The sequence below is a fragment of the Podarcis vaucheri genome (assembly GCF_965113315.1).
Source record: "Podarcis vaucheri genome assembly, chromosome: 6".
In the NCBI taxonomy this organism is placed as follows: Eukaryota; Metazoa; Chordata; class Lepidosauria; order Squamata; family Lacertidae; genus Podarcis; species Podarcis vaucheri.
The window spans coordinates 54,201,443-54,216,060 of record NC_138764.1 but is presented as its reverse complement, the minus strand read 5'-3'; the positions used below and the strand labels follow the sequence as shown (position 1 = coordinate 54,216,060).

At 44.2% G+C, this 14,618-nt stretch overlaps 1 protein-coding gene across 3 annotated transcripts in view; it reads right to left on the bottom strand.

Moving 5' to 3' along the window:
* LOC309534522 (phosphatidylinositol 3-kinase regulatory subunit gamma) overlaps positions 1–14,618 on the bottom strand; it is a 246,006-nt gene that overhangs the window by 140,031 nt on the left and 91,357 nt on the right. The gene's annotated exons all lie outside the window — the stretch shown is intronic.

Below are 14,618 nucleotides of genomic sequence, written 5' to 3'. Positions count from 1 at the left end.
GCTTAGAGATTGGGCGCCTTCCAGACTGTCGTCATTTTGTGGGAGGGACTGAAGCACACACACTGGCATTGTTTGGTTTGCACAACCCTGGCACAACGAATCCACTTTAAGAAAGCAACAAGGAAAGCAACAAGGGAGTGCACGGAAATGTGTGGGGTTCACACAACACTCTGCAAGCAAATTGGGATGGATGCTCATTATTGGTTTTGTTTGCAGGGAGGTTAAACAACAAAGACCAGGTGCAATCTAACCTCCATTAAAATCAGGATAAATGCTCAATAAATAGGTCACGAGGAGGAGCTGTTTTATCATCATCATCATCATCAAGTGGTATATAAATCTTGCTAAATAATTATAATGATAATAAAAAAAAATCTCAAGGAGATGTTCTGTCACCCGGTCTGTGTTGCTCTCCAAAGAAAGCCCCTCCCCTCCCCCCCAGCGCTCCTTCCACGTGGCTCATAGTGCACCACACAAGTCCCACTTTGAGGCTGAGGACTGAAACCTGGCATTGCTGCAAGACACCAGATCACAAGCCAAACTTCTAATCCTGCCAATTTCATGGCTTTGATGGGATCCTGGGAAAAGGGACGGGCTAGGATAAAATTCTAATCTGGGTGGCAGCAGGTCAATCGGGTAGCTCCGGTTTGGGTACTGCTCCAGTTTGTCAAAATATTGGCTCAGAATGTGGATCAGCTGTGTGACTGTGTGTGTGTTTTGAGGTTGGAGGCCAATCTTATACAAAGCCTTGTGCAGAAACAAAAAATAATGTTAAAAAATTAAAAATTAATTTAGCGTGCAACATTCCCTCCAGGCTGAATGTCACAATGGCTCTTCACAAACGCCAGAATTCTAGAAGCAGTGATTTGTGACTTATTGGGCTCATATCTGCACCAGCCACATGACCCAAGCAGGAAAGGGATTTTGCTGTGAGCTCAGCTGTAGCTCCTCAGTTATCTGTTTGTTCCCCACCCGCCCCACGTTTGCAGTGTTCGGGAATGCAGTGCTCAGGGAGGATTTATTTCTCAGCAATGTGCAGTGTTTAATTCCTAAGAAGAGAGGTGCTGAGGTTTGAGCCTTTAGGGGAGTTTGCCCTCTAAGCCCCGAATCACTAATTCCAGATGAGTTGCATCTACCGGTAATTGTGGTTGTTATGAGGGCAGAGTTCTCTTTGGGAGTCATTTTGGACTCACAGCTGTCCATGGAGGCACAGGTCAAATCTGTGTCCAGGGCAGCTGTTTACCAGCTCCATCTGGTACGTAGACCCTATCTGCCTGCGGACTGCCTCTTCAGAGTGGTGGGGCTACCTTTGAAGGTGACCCAGAAACTACAACTAATCCAGAACGCGGCAGCTAGACTGGTGACTGGGAGCGGCCGCCGAGACCATATAACACCGGTCTTGAAAGACCTACATTGGCTCCCAGTCAAAAATTCCTAGCACAATTCAAAGTGTTGGTGCTGACCTTTAAAGCCCTAAACGGCCTCGGTCCAGTATATCTGAAGGAGCGTCTCCACCCCCATCGTTCTACCTGGACACTGAGGTCCAGCACCGAGGGCCTTCTGGCGGTTCCCTCACTGCAAGAAGCCAAGTTACAGGGAACCAGGCATAGGGCCTTCTCAGTAGTGGCACCCTCCCTGTGGAACGCCCTCCCACCAGATGTCAAAGAGAACAACAACTACCAGACTTTTAGAAAACCAGATGTTTAGAAAACCAGGCAGCCCTGTATAGGGAAGCTTTTAATGTTTGATGTATTACAGTATTTTAATATTTTTTTGGAAGCCGCCCAGAGTGGCTGGGGAAGCCCAGCCAGATGGGCGGGGCATAAATAATAAATTATTATTATTATTATTATTATTATTATTATTATTAGGCTCCAAAGCTTTCTTCTTTATATTACTTCCCCTATTCCCCTATTACAGGGCTAGGCATGAACATGGCAGCAAGGTTCTAGGTCTTGAGAGCTGGTGAGCTCCGCCTATATATATATAAAACCCCAAATAAATGCTTCATGTGCCTAATTTTTGACATCATTTATTTGCCTGTTACCTAAATTTATATCCCGCCATCCCACACAGAAGTGCCCGAGGTGGCTAATAACTAAAAAATGAAATGAAAGCAATCCTGTAAAATATGTAACAGTATGGAGACAAATAGAGGTGCAGCCCCTATAAAACAGATCAATAACAGTGGCTGGGTAACCAGTTAAAGCAGAGAGAATAAAGTGAGTCCTAAAAACAGGCTTTGGACTTCTTGCCATGGGCATACATTTGGGTTGAAAATCACAAGACTTCTGGACCTTGCAGTTCTGGCTAGTTTTCAGGCAGGCTCAGTTCTTGGCTCAGTTTTGTCTTTTCCTTCACTAAGTGCTATCTGCATCCTCCAGCATCCCAACATATGGGTATCATTCCTTTTTTAAATGCATTTGTGCCCCCAAAATACTTTTGGAGGGGTGGAATTATCTTAATCTTTGCCCACTTTTAAAAACACAAGCAGTGCTTTGCATTTTTAAAAAATAATACTATTGCAATTTAATATCCTCTGGTTTTAGTGGGAACTACTCTTGAGTAAATGGATACTATTTTTATATTTATGCTGGTAAGTTGTTTTAAATTGTTTTCAATATGGTGTTTTGATACTGTAACCCACCCTGGGGCCTTAGGTTTAAGGGTGAGTAATAAACAAATAAGCACAACATTGGGAATATTACTGCTAGAGCCAGGACAAAGAGTTGAATCTGTCTTAATTCAATAGATTAAATGATCCTAAATATATCTTATCAGTGGCATTACTGTCTCTTCACATAAAAGAAAATAACAATCCCTGCAAGGCCAGGGCCAGTCCTCAGGGAGATCTTGGCACAGGGCAAACAATGCCCTCACCCCGCCAAATGGAGCTGAGCCCAGCTCTGCTTATGGTGCCCATAGTGTCAGCTGCCCCACATTTCCTCTGCTGCTGCTGCTTTGGCAGTGGTGGTAGAGCCACTCAGCAGTCTCCATAGATCTATGACATCGTTTACATTTTGGGTAGCTTAAAAATGGTGGGTGGCCACTGTGGGTGGAAGCTGCTTGGCTCCCATTCAAAATGGGCCCCACTGTTGAAAAGCACTGAGGCAGCTGGTAGGGATGGCAGTGAATGGCAGTGTGGCTGGGTTGGGCTGGGGCCAGAGGGCTCTTTCATTACCCTGGTGCCCTCAACCAGTGCTCAACCTTGCTGACTGCTGGTACTGGGTCTGACTCTGTGCACCTCCATTTCTCATGCCGTAAATCTGCACCTACAACAATTATTTAATTTAACAGTTTCCTGAAGGATAAATATCTGTTTGCTCCCTCCAGCAGCTGCCCCACAGGTGTCAAATGCACCACCCGCTCACTTGCTTTCCACCACCCGATGCCCAAGCCAACCATGTATTTTACGGGATTATTCTCTTCCTTTATAAAGAAAATTCTTTGCCTTCCTTGCTGTGCAGAACAGATCAAATGTGACTGTTCAAGCACACATTCACCTGGTGCTAGAGTGTTCGCTGGCTTGAAAGGAATCCACAGCTAACGCCCAAATGTAAATAAAAGATCACTGGGAAAGATAAAAGAAACAGAGAAACAAAGAAGGTGCCAGTTGACTTGTTTAGCTCTCACTGCAGGTCTTGTTGCTGGCCTTTTTGCCAATCCATTTGCATAACACGAGGTGCGGTCCAGATCTCAGCCGCTTTGAGATGAAGACTTAGAAGCACAGAGTTGCATCACGCAGTACATGCATCTCGTATTCCTGCCTCACTTATCGTGGCTGTATTAAAGTCTCCCACCTGGCTATATAAACAAGAGGTGTTGCTGTGACCTGATCCATACTACCCATATTTCTGTAGCTTGCATTTATGCTTCAGAAGATGCTATTTTTAGCAAGTCCGTACATAGGCTTTTCACTATTATTAATTTGCTTGTTTGATATTATTACTTTAGGGTTTTAAGGAGTGTAAGCAGCCAAGGTTTCTGAAGAAGCTTTCAGGCACTTCCAAAGAAAAGACTTCAAGATGCCACGTTACTTAGGAAATTAGCAATCTTGTTCGTCATTCATAGGACATTGTACACTGTGTCAGCTAACCACTGTGATGGGTGTGATGGTTCTGCAAATGTATAGAGATCTTCCAAAAAAACAAAAAACAGAGTGATCTACCAACAACTGCTCTGTGAGAAGGATTCCAATGGGGAGAGAGGGAAAGGCAGCTTCTCAACACCCACCACCACTCTACAATCGCCTTTTGGAAAGGATTTTAATTCTTGCAATTTAAAAATACAGAACTGAATATTACTTGTAAGCCACCCTTGGTAGGATTTATATCTGGAAAAGTGGCATATAAATAACTGAAACAACAACAAACAACCCCGGAGGGACCAAAAAGTCATCAAGAACAAACAATGCAAACCCCACTCAAAATATTCTGGTTGCTTAGCAAGTTGGATTGCCAGCTGCAGATGGAGATTCCCGCTGAGAATGCCCACATTCCTATTCAACCCTTTCCTTCTCCTCAGCTCCTCCACTTGTCTCACCCTATCAGGTCTGAAGTCTGAGAAGTTCTCGGAGTGGCGGTATTTGTCAGGAACAATTTAGCAACAGATCGGCTGACCAGCAGATGAAGGAAGGTGCACAGGATGACTTAATTGAAACAGATGGTTCTGGATTTTCAAGCAGGGGGACTTGAGGGAGGCATGGCCAAGGCTCACCTGCATTTGATAGGTTACGGAAAGGTGCTCGCCCACTGCGGCTGCTCCAGGAATTGGCAGATTGGCTCAGTGAGGGGCATGGAATTGCCTTCCTGGTGACTTCAGTGCCCAGGAAAGGGTGCTCACTTAGGGCCTGCTTGTGTTTTTGTTGGCCTGTAATGTTTTAAACTGAAACAATCAAAGCTATACTGGGTTTCAGTGCACAAGATTGTTAATGTCTATTTGAGGGAAGTTTCTACAGCCAGTTTTTGAAAATGAAAATGTAGCATTTCATACCAAAGATTTACATTAAACTATATCAGAAAAACAATAAATCTGCTGCTCTACAGCCCCTGTGTTTTTGGTCAGAGGAATGACGTTCTTCAGAAAAATAAACTCAGAAGCAAACGTCTCTTCTTGTTTCCAGCAGAAGTGGCTGTACAGTGTGCCAACTGGCTGACCCTTGTGACCATCACAGAGACACCCCCCTCCTCCCACTGTAGCCTGCTATTCACAATTATGATTGGCTGGGCCTTTGGGTAATCAAAAAGCTACTCCCCAATGTTTCAAAGTAGAAACCACCTTGGATTGGTTTAAAAACAAAAAAGTGCCAAATAAATGTTTAACTTCATAAATATGTCAGGCCCCTAACATATACATACATACACACATACATACATACATATATATAGAGAGAGAGCGCCTGCCTAAAGCATGGGGAAAGACAGAAAATCTGTGTTTGGCACATGCATAATCACAGGAGTTAAGGCAGAGATGTGTAGACCTTGCCTACAGGAGAAAAAAACAATGCACTGGCTCCTGTAGGTAGGTACATCTGAATTTTCTCTATCTGCCTTTGCTCCCAAAATATGAGTTCTGGGAGCTAGAGGTCTTCCCATTTAGATTACAGGATGTGGGGTTCTAATTGCCTGCTTGGAATTACATGGAAAATCTCCTACAGGCCAAATTACACATGCACCATCAGTCACATGTAGTCCGCCCCCCCCCCATGTATAATTTTTATAAATCGCAGCTTTGGAACCTGTAATTTGTAGAGGAAGACTCACATAGGGGAGGGGCTTTCTGAGCTTTCTCCTTCCACTTCCAGTGGTTTTCCTACTAAAATTGCCCTCTGTGCTGTTTCTGTCACCAGCAGGGGAAGATATATGAATACTTGAGCTTCTCATATTTAGCAGAAAAGCTGCCCGTCAGGAAAAGACTAAGAATTGCCAATAACCCCTTGCATGAGTTTTCTGCTGCAGACGGCAGCCTCTGTGTCTGTATTTCTGTGAAGGGAAGGAAGGAAGCATCAAGTACATGTAACTGAGCATCACATGTAGCTTGGTCCTAAAATAATATAAGCTTATGACTTCATCCTTGAGTACATGCCCAATATCCAATGGTGAAACCTCTTGCTATCAAATGAAGGACTTTATGATTTGCAATCTAGAGGTCTTGGTCATGATTGCTGGATGGGTGGGGGCTGTTTGAAATGGTGTGTGATCTCTTTTCTGGGTCTTCAAAACTGATTACATCGGTGGTTTTCAACCAGTGTGCCGTGACACCTAGGGGTTCCTTGAATCAGGGGTGCCATGGTCAACACTTCTCTGTGTCCCTCTTTCTTTCCCTCCCTCCCTCTGATGCCCTCTTGCGTCTCTGCCTCCCAAAGGCTTGCACAGCTGTTTATTATGCAGTTCTGGCTATAAGCTCCGCAGGTGAATGGGGCCTCTGGGAGGCACCTCTCTTTGGGGCGGGGTGGGTGGCATCTCAGAGACCAGGGGTGGCAGCAGCACTGCCAGAACGACTCCCAAGGAGCCAAATTCAGCTTATGCAACCATAGTTGATTGGGAGTTCCTGCACAATCAGCCCACTTCCCCAAATGATCAGACTTTCTTGCAGCAGGTAAAAGTGACGGGCAAATGCACTGGAAGGTGTGAGACATTACTTGTTTTGACACACAACGTCATTTAACTTCCTTGCAAACAAATCAGAATAAATGTTCATTAAACAGCCAGCATTGCCTAATCTCCCTGCAAACAAATCAAGATGAATGCTCAATAAAGAGGTTGTCTGGAAATGCTTTAAGAAAAGGGACAAGATGTCCCCCACCCTTCACCAAGTGGTTTTTTTTTGGGGGGGGCGTTAAGCCTTTTTTCTGGTAAACTACTCTGTGACTGTTTTTGGTCAAGGGCAGCAAATAAATCTCTTAACAAATAAAATGAAGAAAGTGCATGTGTTGATAACAGATGGTGCCAATTCAAGATTATGGTCTCTTGTTCCTTCTGCATGCCTCTGTTGCCAATGCAAATGCTGAGTCATGAGATGCTGCTAGGCTGTGCTCCTACCCACTGTAACCAGAGCAAAGCAAAATGGAAATAAAGTAAGCAGTGACTTGATGGAGAAAATGAAGCCATGAGCACACACATTTGCCGCTGACCTTTCTCAGATCTAATTCAAAGTGTTTTTGGAACTTCAAGAAAGCTTTCCAAGTGGTTTAGTGTGCACGCGCGCGCACACACACGCCTCAGTTCCATCTCTGGAGGATTAAAAGGTAAACGTTTCAGCATTAGCAACTTCACTACTTTTGGGAGTAATAGCATGTTTATGTTTCCATCTCTTTCCCAAAACCTTACTGAGCACTTCCTGAGATCAGAGACAGGACAGTGGGTGAGGTGTGTGTATATTTCTCTTATGATCTCAGGCCAAGGTTTCGACCACTGTCCCCGGGAGATCAACGGAGGGCAGTTGGATAGCCTGATAAAGAGCATGACAGCTGAGAAGGAAAGAAAGCATCAAAGCCTCTTGATGTTGTTACGTCCCACCTCTGGTGACCCACAGTTTGGCTAAAAAAATAATTAAAAAATAGCAGCCTTTAACCAGGCCACCTTCTCAAAAAGGGAGGGATCAATGGAAAAGAAAACACACTTCTCTATCAACTACAGTGTTGTGCTTCCAGCCAGAGGGCACTGCTTTCTCTACTTTGCAAAAGTGGGGGAAGGCCAGGAATCATGGGTCTCAATTTTAACCCTTAAATTATAATTATAAAACCAGGCAACTGTAGTCTATGAGTAGAGTTACTATACCACTGCTTCTAAACTGAATTATTTCACCTCATTTCAGGCAGATAGGAACATACGGAGCTGCCTTATACTATGTATAAGCCCACAACCCTACCTAGAGATGGCAAAGAATGGACCTGGGACCTTCTACATGCAAGCAGATGTTCTACCACTGAGCCATGCCAGAAGCCAGAGGTGCAAGATCAAGGGAAGTGAGTAGCCAAATTTGAAAGGAAATACATTCTAAGTGATACAGATGAGAAAATGCCATATTATCATATATTTTTTTGTTCTCTTGAAGGTAGTGGGACCAGGGGGAAAAACCTTGTTCTGCCCCGGAAACCTAACAGTGCTCATTCAGGGAAGTGGGGCAACTCAAGCTTACCCAACCTACCAGGTTCTGCCCTGACTCCACCTATCTTGGTCTCCATCCCCTGGTCTTGTGAAGGGGACCAGGAGCATAATGCATGTGGGTCTACATGTCTAGACAAGAAAGGAACCTGGTGCCAGGATCCTAAGTACATTTACTTTCTAGACAAGGGCTGCTAGGTGCTTCATCAGTAATGATGCCTCTGTTGTTCTGAAGGGCATTTATATTTGAAGGGTATTTGCATATCCGTTATAACACAGTAAACACAATTGATCAGGGCTTCTGGGCACATATTTACTGTGAGTTTTCAGGCTGATGAACGCCCTTCAAATGTTTTTTTTTTTTAAAGACCAAGTCAGAGGATGCCTAGGACTACATCCTTGATAAACAATGGATTACATCAGAGACACTGAAAACTAGATGCAGAAGCCCCTACATTCTGAGTGTCAATGCTGGGTTTTGTGGCTGTAGGCAAGAACCGTACAGTCACATTATGGACCCCAGAAGTCTATAAGTCAGAAGGAATTCTCCATGGCTTTGGAATTAATTGCCTACTGGGCTGCACCAGACACAACACTGCAGGCCTTTTCGAAAGACCCTAAGACTTTACCCTGCCCTCACCCCCCCCGAAACTTTACTTTGAAGATTTTTATCATTACTATTATTACAATTATTATTATGCTTTTGCTCTTGGCTTTGATTCCATTGTTGTGATTGTGGGTGGGCTGCTTGTTTTATCTGTTGCTGGTACCCTCCCAATATTTTATTTATCAACATTTTAACCATTATTTCTGTGTTTTATTGTAAGCCACCCTGAAAGAGTTTACTGTCAAATGAGACACATAAATATTTTTAAAGAAAGAGGAGTGTAACACACTGTAACCAGAAGGGTAATCTGAGAGTAGAGGGAGCAAAAAGTAGGGAAGGCTGGCAGAATATTGAGAATATGTTTAATGTTGTCTTGCATGGCTTATCAACGGAAGGGAAGCTATTTGTCTCTGACAGGAAATGGGCAGCAAAGCTTTGCTGCTGCGCTGCATCGTGATCCAAGAAAGGGGGGGGCACTACATTCTCTCACTTATTGTAGAACTTGGTTGTTTCCTCCCCTGAGTCTGGGAATCTGGAAGAAGAGAAGGTTGAGCTATTACTAGAAGTTGGGATGTAGAGGTGAATTGGACATAGCAGGGAAACACTTGAATCCAGGCCTTGCAGGCTGAAATAAATGGAGAATTTGGCAGCTGCCCCTATGGGAGAGGCTGGCCAATGACAACATAAATCATACACAGCATGAATTCCCAACCAGTATCAAAGGGTATCATGAGAACTTGCTAAAGTTTTGATAAGACACTCTGGAGGCACTTGTTTCAGAATGGAACTCATTACAGCAACCAATCATAAACCTAGATCCGGAATTCTGTAGCTCAGTCCCCTGCACTGAGTGGGACAGGTTGCCTTGTGTCTATCACATAAGCATACATGATGCAGGTGGCGCTGTGGTGTAAACCACTGAGCCTCTTGGGCTTGCTGATAAGAAGGTTCGCGGTTTGAATCCACACAACGGGGTGAGCTCCCATTGCTCTGTACCAGCTCCTGCCTACCTAGCAGTTCGAAAGCATGCCGGTGCAAGTAGATAAATAGGTACCGCTGTGGCTGGAAGGTAGACAGGGTTTCCGTGAGCTCTGGTTTCCATCACCGTGTCCTGTTGCGCCAGAAGCGGTTTAGTCATGCTGGCCACATTACCTGGAAAGCTGTCTGTGGACAAACGCCAGCTCCCTCAGCCTGAAGCAAGATGAGCGCTGCAACCCCATAGTCACCTTTGACTGGACTTAACCGTCCAGAGGTCCTTTACCTTTACCTAAGCATACATGATCATGTACAAATACAGAGCAGAAAGAGAGAACACGAGAACTAGGTGGAACATGCCACAGATGCTTTTGGAGAAGAAGAAAAAATACGGATGAATAAAATGATACACTAAAAGAAACATGGAACTCATCCAAAATGAATGTACACTCAGTTCTCCTATCACACCAGTGACACCATCATAAAACGTAGAGCAGACTTTGAAGGAGAATCTAGGTTGACCAGATCTGTGACCAGATCTGTGACCAGAGTTCCCAATATGTTTTTTCCCTTTAAAAGCACCTGAGTGCCCCCAAATTTACATGGGAGTGTATACTGATTCAGTGGGTCTATTCCAGTGATCTCAATGACACAAACATCCTCATGAGTACATATGCGTGTACACAAGGGCTCTGTTTGTATCAAAGAGAATTTCATTTGGGTTTCCGCAGACAGAAGTCAATGGAAGCCACTTAAATGTGAAGAAAACATGGGGTTTTCCTGCTATAATGAGGGATGTGTCATCCATAATGACCGAAAGCTGCCTGTTCAGAGAGCGGGAATCCACATCAGTCATGGTCCCCCTCCCCTTTCTTTCCTGGTTTTGCCGAATTAATTTTAATGTACTATAGCAGCTGTTGTATGTTTGAAACTAACGGGAAGCTGGTGCCCATGACCTCACAGGATCTCTTCTGGGAAGAGTCGTGCGCGCGCATGGGTGCATGAATGGTGTGGGTGCAATTCAGCCAACTAGTTTCTCACAAACATCTGCCATTGGGGGAAGGAGTGGCATCAAGGACTGGTCACCTTCCACACACCAAGTTTTTCCTAGGACATAAATGCTGCTCTACTTCTATTCCAGCTAAAGAAATAAAAGAGCCTCTTAAATTTACAGGCAGCCTCTTTTTCACAGCAGCTGTTCCACCAATTCATACTGTGGTCTTCATGGCTCTAACAAATCACTTTATCCGTGTTCCTGGCTGAAAGCAGTAGGGAGTTGCAAGAGGATGATGATTTGGGTACCTGGGTCTCAGAGAAAGCAGACCTGCATCCAATATATGGATTTATGTAGTCACCATTCCTTCTTCTGAGCATCCTCCCACACCCCAGACCACATCATTGCAGAGCAAATACAAAACAACCTACTCTCTCCAAATCAGAGTTCCATACTGGTTAGTAGTTACCATCTCTGGTTGTATTTCTCTCCCCACTATAGGTCTTTTAATCATTCTAACCAGGTCCTTCTTGCCATTTGGCCTTTTTTGTTTTGTTTTTTAAACTCTTACTTTTCTTTGCAACCTTGAAATTGGGGTGGAAGGAGAAGGGAGAGATCTTAGAACAGGCATAGACAAACTCGGTCCTCCAGATGTTTTGGGACTGCGACTCCCATCATCCCTAGCTAACAGGACCAGTGGTCAGGGATGATGGGAGTTGTAGTCCCAAAGCATCTGGAGGGCCGAGTTTGCCTATGCCTGTCTTAAAAGATGACTGGAAAAAGTTAGGGGGAGGGCATTCTTGTATAGGAACTGGAATAAAAAGGAGGAGAAATTAGAATTTAGAAAATACTTAGTGTGGTGGGGTGTAATAGTTGCACATAGAATCAGAGAACTGTAGAATTGGAACCAAGAGGTTCATCTAGTCCAACCATCTAGTTCATCCAACGTGGGGCTCAAACCCACAACCCTGAGGTTAAGAGCCTCATGCTCTACTGACTGAGCTACATCAAGAAGCTAAAAAGACTGTGAAAAGTTTCGTGTTCTAATGGTGGCTTTGGACACATTTAATTTGCTCTGCCTTAGGTATCAAGCTGTATTAATGTAGGTATGATGTGTGTGTGTTTCCCTAGACCACTCAACATGTACCGTCTTATCTATTTTGTCTGTGTTACTTTGGACTTATACCAGATCAAACCTTAGACAAGCCTTCAGAAGGCAGGGCAAAGAGGCAGCTATATAGGACTGTATCAAAATTAATCAGCCGCTACTAGTACCCATTAATCTAGACCTGCTCATTTTGCTTCCAGCTCCTGCTGTGCCTAACAGTTGCTCCCTTGGCCAGGGAATTGCCCAACCCCTGATTACTATGACAGGGTCTCCAACTCCACCCCATCCAGGACCCAGCAGAACATACTCCCTGCTAAGGAATACACAGGGAGAGGAGGAGGCAAGCTTTCCTTCCCCCTTCCCTCATCTTCCTCCCTGTTTGCACCACACAGGCAGGCTGTACTGCATCAGGAGAAAAAGCATCCTGCTGTATCATGCAGCTGGCCGCTGCTTGCCAATTGAGATGCTAAATGCTGGGGATAAAGAGCTTGTGGAAAGATAATAAAGCAAAGGGGAGTAAATTAAAGTAGCTATAAATAGCACCAGGAGAATGGAGAAGGGATGATGTCATCCACATTTACATAAGCTGGTATTTCTATCCATTCTTCCACACAGACTCACTTCTCCTCCTGCCTCAGCACTGGAAATGGAGTAAGCAGGAGTTGGGCCACCCCTTACATGCAGCCACCCTTAATTCCAGCATGTTGGCATGTAATCCCACTTTTTCGGTCATAGCATCAAATACACATCTCCATACCCAGCATGTTGAAAACAGGAGCTGAGCATTTCCATGCAGAGCATGTGGGGTGAAGAAGTCACGTGGCTGCCCCAGGGTGTGCCCACTGCCCCTCCACCTGTCGCGATAGCTGCTGGGTATGGATTGCATGCTGGCACCATAGATGTGGGTTGTATTCTGAAAGGTTCTCCTGGCAAAGTAACTGGCACAGATCAGCCAGGCCAGGATTGCCAGCACATCAGTGTGATTGTACAAATGGACCATAAATGATTTGAGATGGGAATAGGTAGAAAATTCTTGTTTATTACTTACGTAGTGTTGGCACACTCAGGAAGCCGCCTTATAACAAATCAGACTTATTTGTTTCTCCAGCCCAATACTGTCTACTCCAGCTGGCAGCAGCGTTTCAGGGTCCCATTACCTGCCACTTTTGAGATACAGGTGCCAAGCACTGACCCTGGTATCTCCAGTGTGCAAAACATATGTTCTAGCACCGGGCTGCTGTTATCTCCCAGGTAAATGACATGTGCAATAACCCTCTTAATTGTAAGGACTAGGAATGGTCAAGGAATTTGATTCATTTTGCATTTAAATACGAGAACAAAACACAGCCATCCTTTGAAACTCACACTTATCTGAATTCTGTGGTGAGGTTCTGCATACATTAGGTTAAAGTATGCATAAAAATGAATACATTTGTGAAAATAACAAGCAAAAATGGGTTATATTAGGAGAAATGGCTTGCAAAAATGTGTACATTAGTCAGAAGTGGATACAAAATTCACACTATACTGCTGAAGAAGTTTCATGAGGATTTCCTTCTTTGTTTAAAAATTTGCAAATGGCTGCTTAAATGTGGAGAACTGAATTTAAGACTGGAAAAAAGAGAGGCTGAGAGAACAAAAATTGTCAGATCCTTCTATGTCTAGTAAAGACTGGGCCATAAAGGAAGAATACAGGAAGAAGGCATGACCTCTGCCACTGAGTTATGGCCTCTCCTGCTTTTGCACTCCTCACCTCATTCTTCCTTCCCACATACATACAGCCCTGTGACAAATGGCAGATCATTAGACTCGCCATTTTACAGCTAGTGCTCTGAGGCTGAAGAACAGCCACTTGGTCATGGCCACAAACTGTATTCAAGGTTGAGCTGCACTACTACTGACTTTATCTGTTTATGTGAATGCACACAGCCAGAAGCAGTAGACACGTCAGCAATATGAACACAGAACAATGCTTCTCTTCCTGCCTTCCGAAAGGGGATACAAAAACTAAGCAAGAAGACTATTTTACTCTTGTGTCAAAGCAAGGTCATGTTCTCTTTTCCCCTGGTATCAACTACTGACTCCTATTTATATGGTTATTTGCACAGAGGTCTCTGTTATTGCAGGCATTTATAGCTATTTTATATAGGTGTAATTACAAGGCAAGACTGAATGTGGGACAAGGGTGTATGTGGGGAATAGGACAGGATATAGCAAAGTGGTTAGGGCATCCACTTCTCAGACTAATATTAACACCAGAAGCTTTATATAGCACTTCTACGGCCAAGCATGGTCTCCAAAGAACTTTAGAATTATGGAGTGAAACCTCACACCACTAAGGTGTGATGGAAATAATTTAGACATACAGAAGGTTAAAATGGCAAGCTAAGGTCACACAGTCAGTCAGCAGCAATGCCAGCATCATCCCTATGAACCCAGATAGCCCATACCTCTCTTGGCTTGCTGGGTATAAACACACACACACACACACACACACACGTGTGTGTGTGTGTGTGTGTGTGTGTGTGTGTGTACATGCTGAGAAATGGGGAGTTAATCAACATTTCCCAAATTCATAACCTGAAACATTGGAATGAGTTAAGTTTTCATATTTAAATGGCCCATTCATTCACAGGAGAAAGTTTAAGATGTGTTCCTCAGCAGGGAGGTAGCGTAAGGCCTGGATGAACAAAGAACAATCTGCATTTTATAAATGCAGATTATTGACACAGGATTCTTCAAAAGGACCACAGCTCAGTGGAAGAGCGCATGCTTTCGATGCAGCTGTTCCCAGGTTCAATCAGTTCCGGGCAAATCCTAGGAGACTGC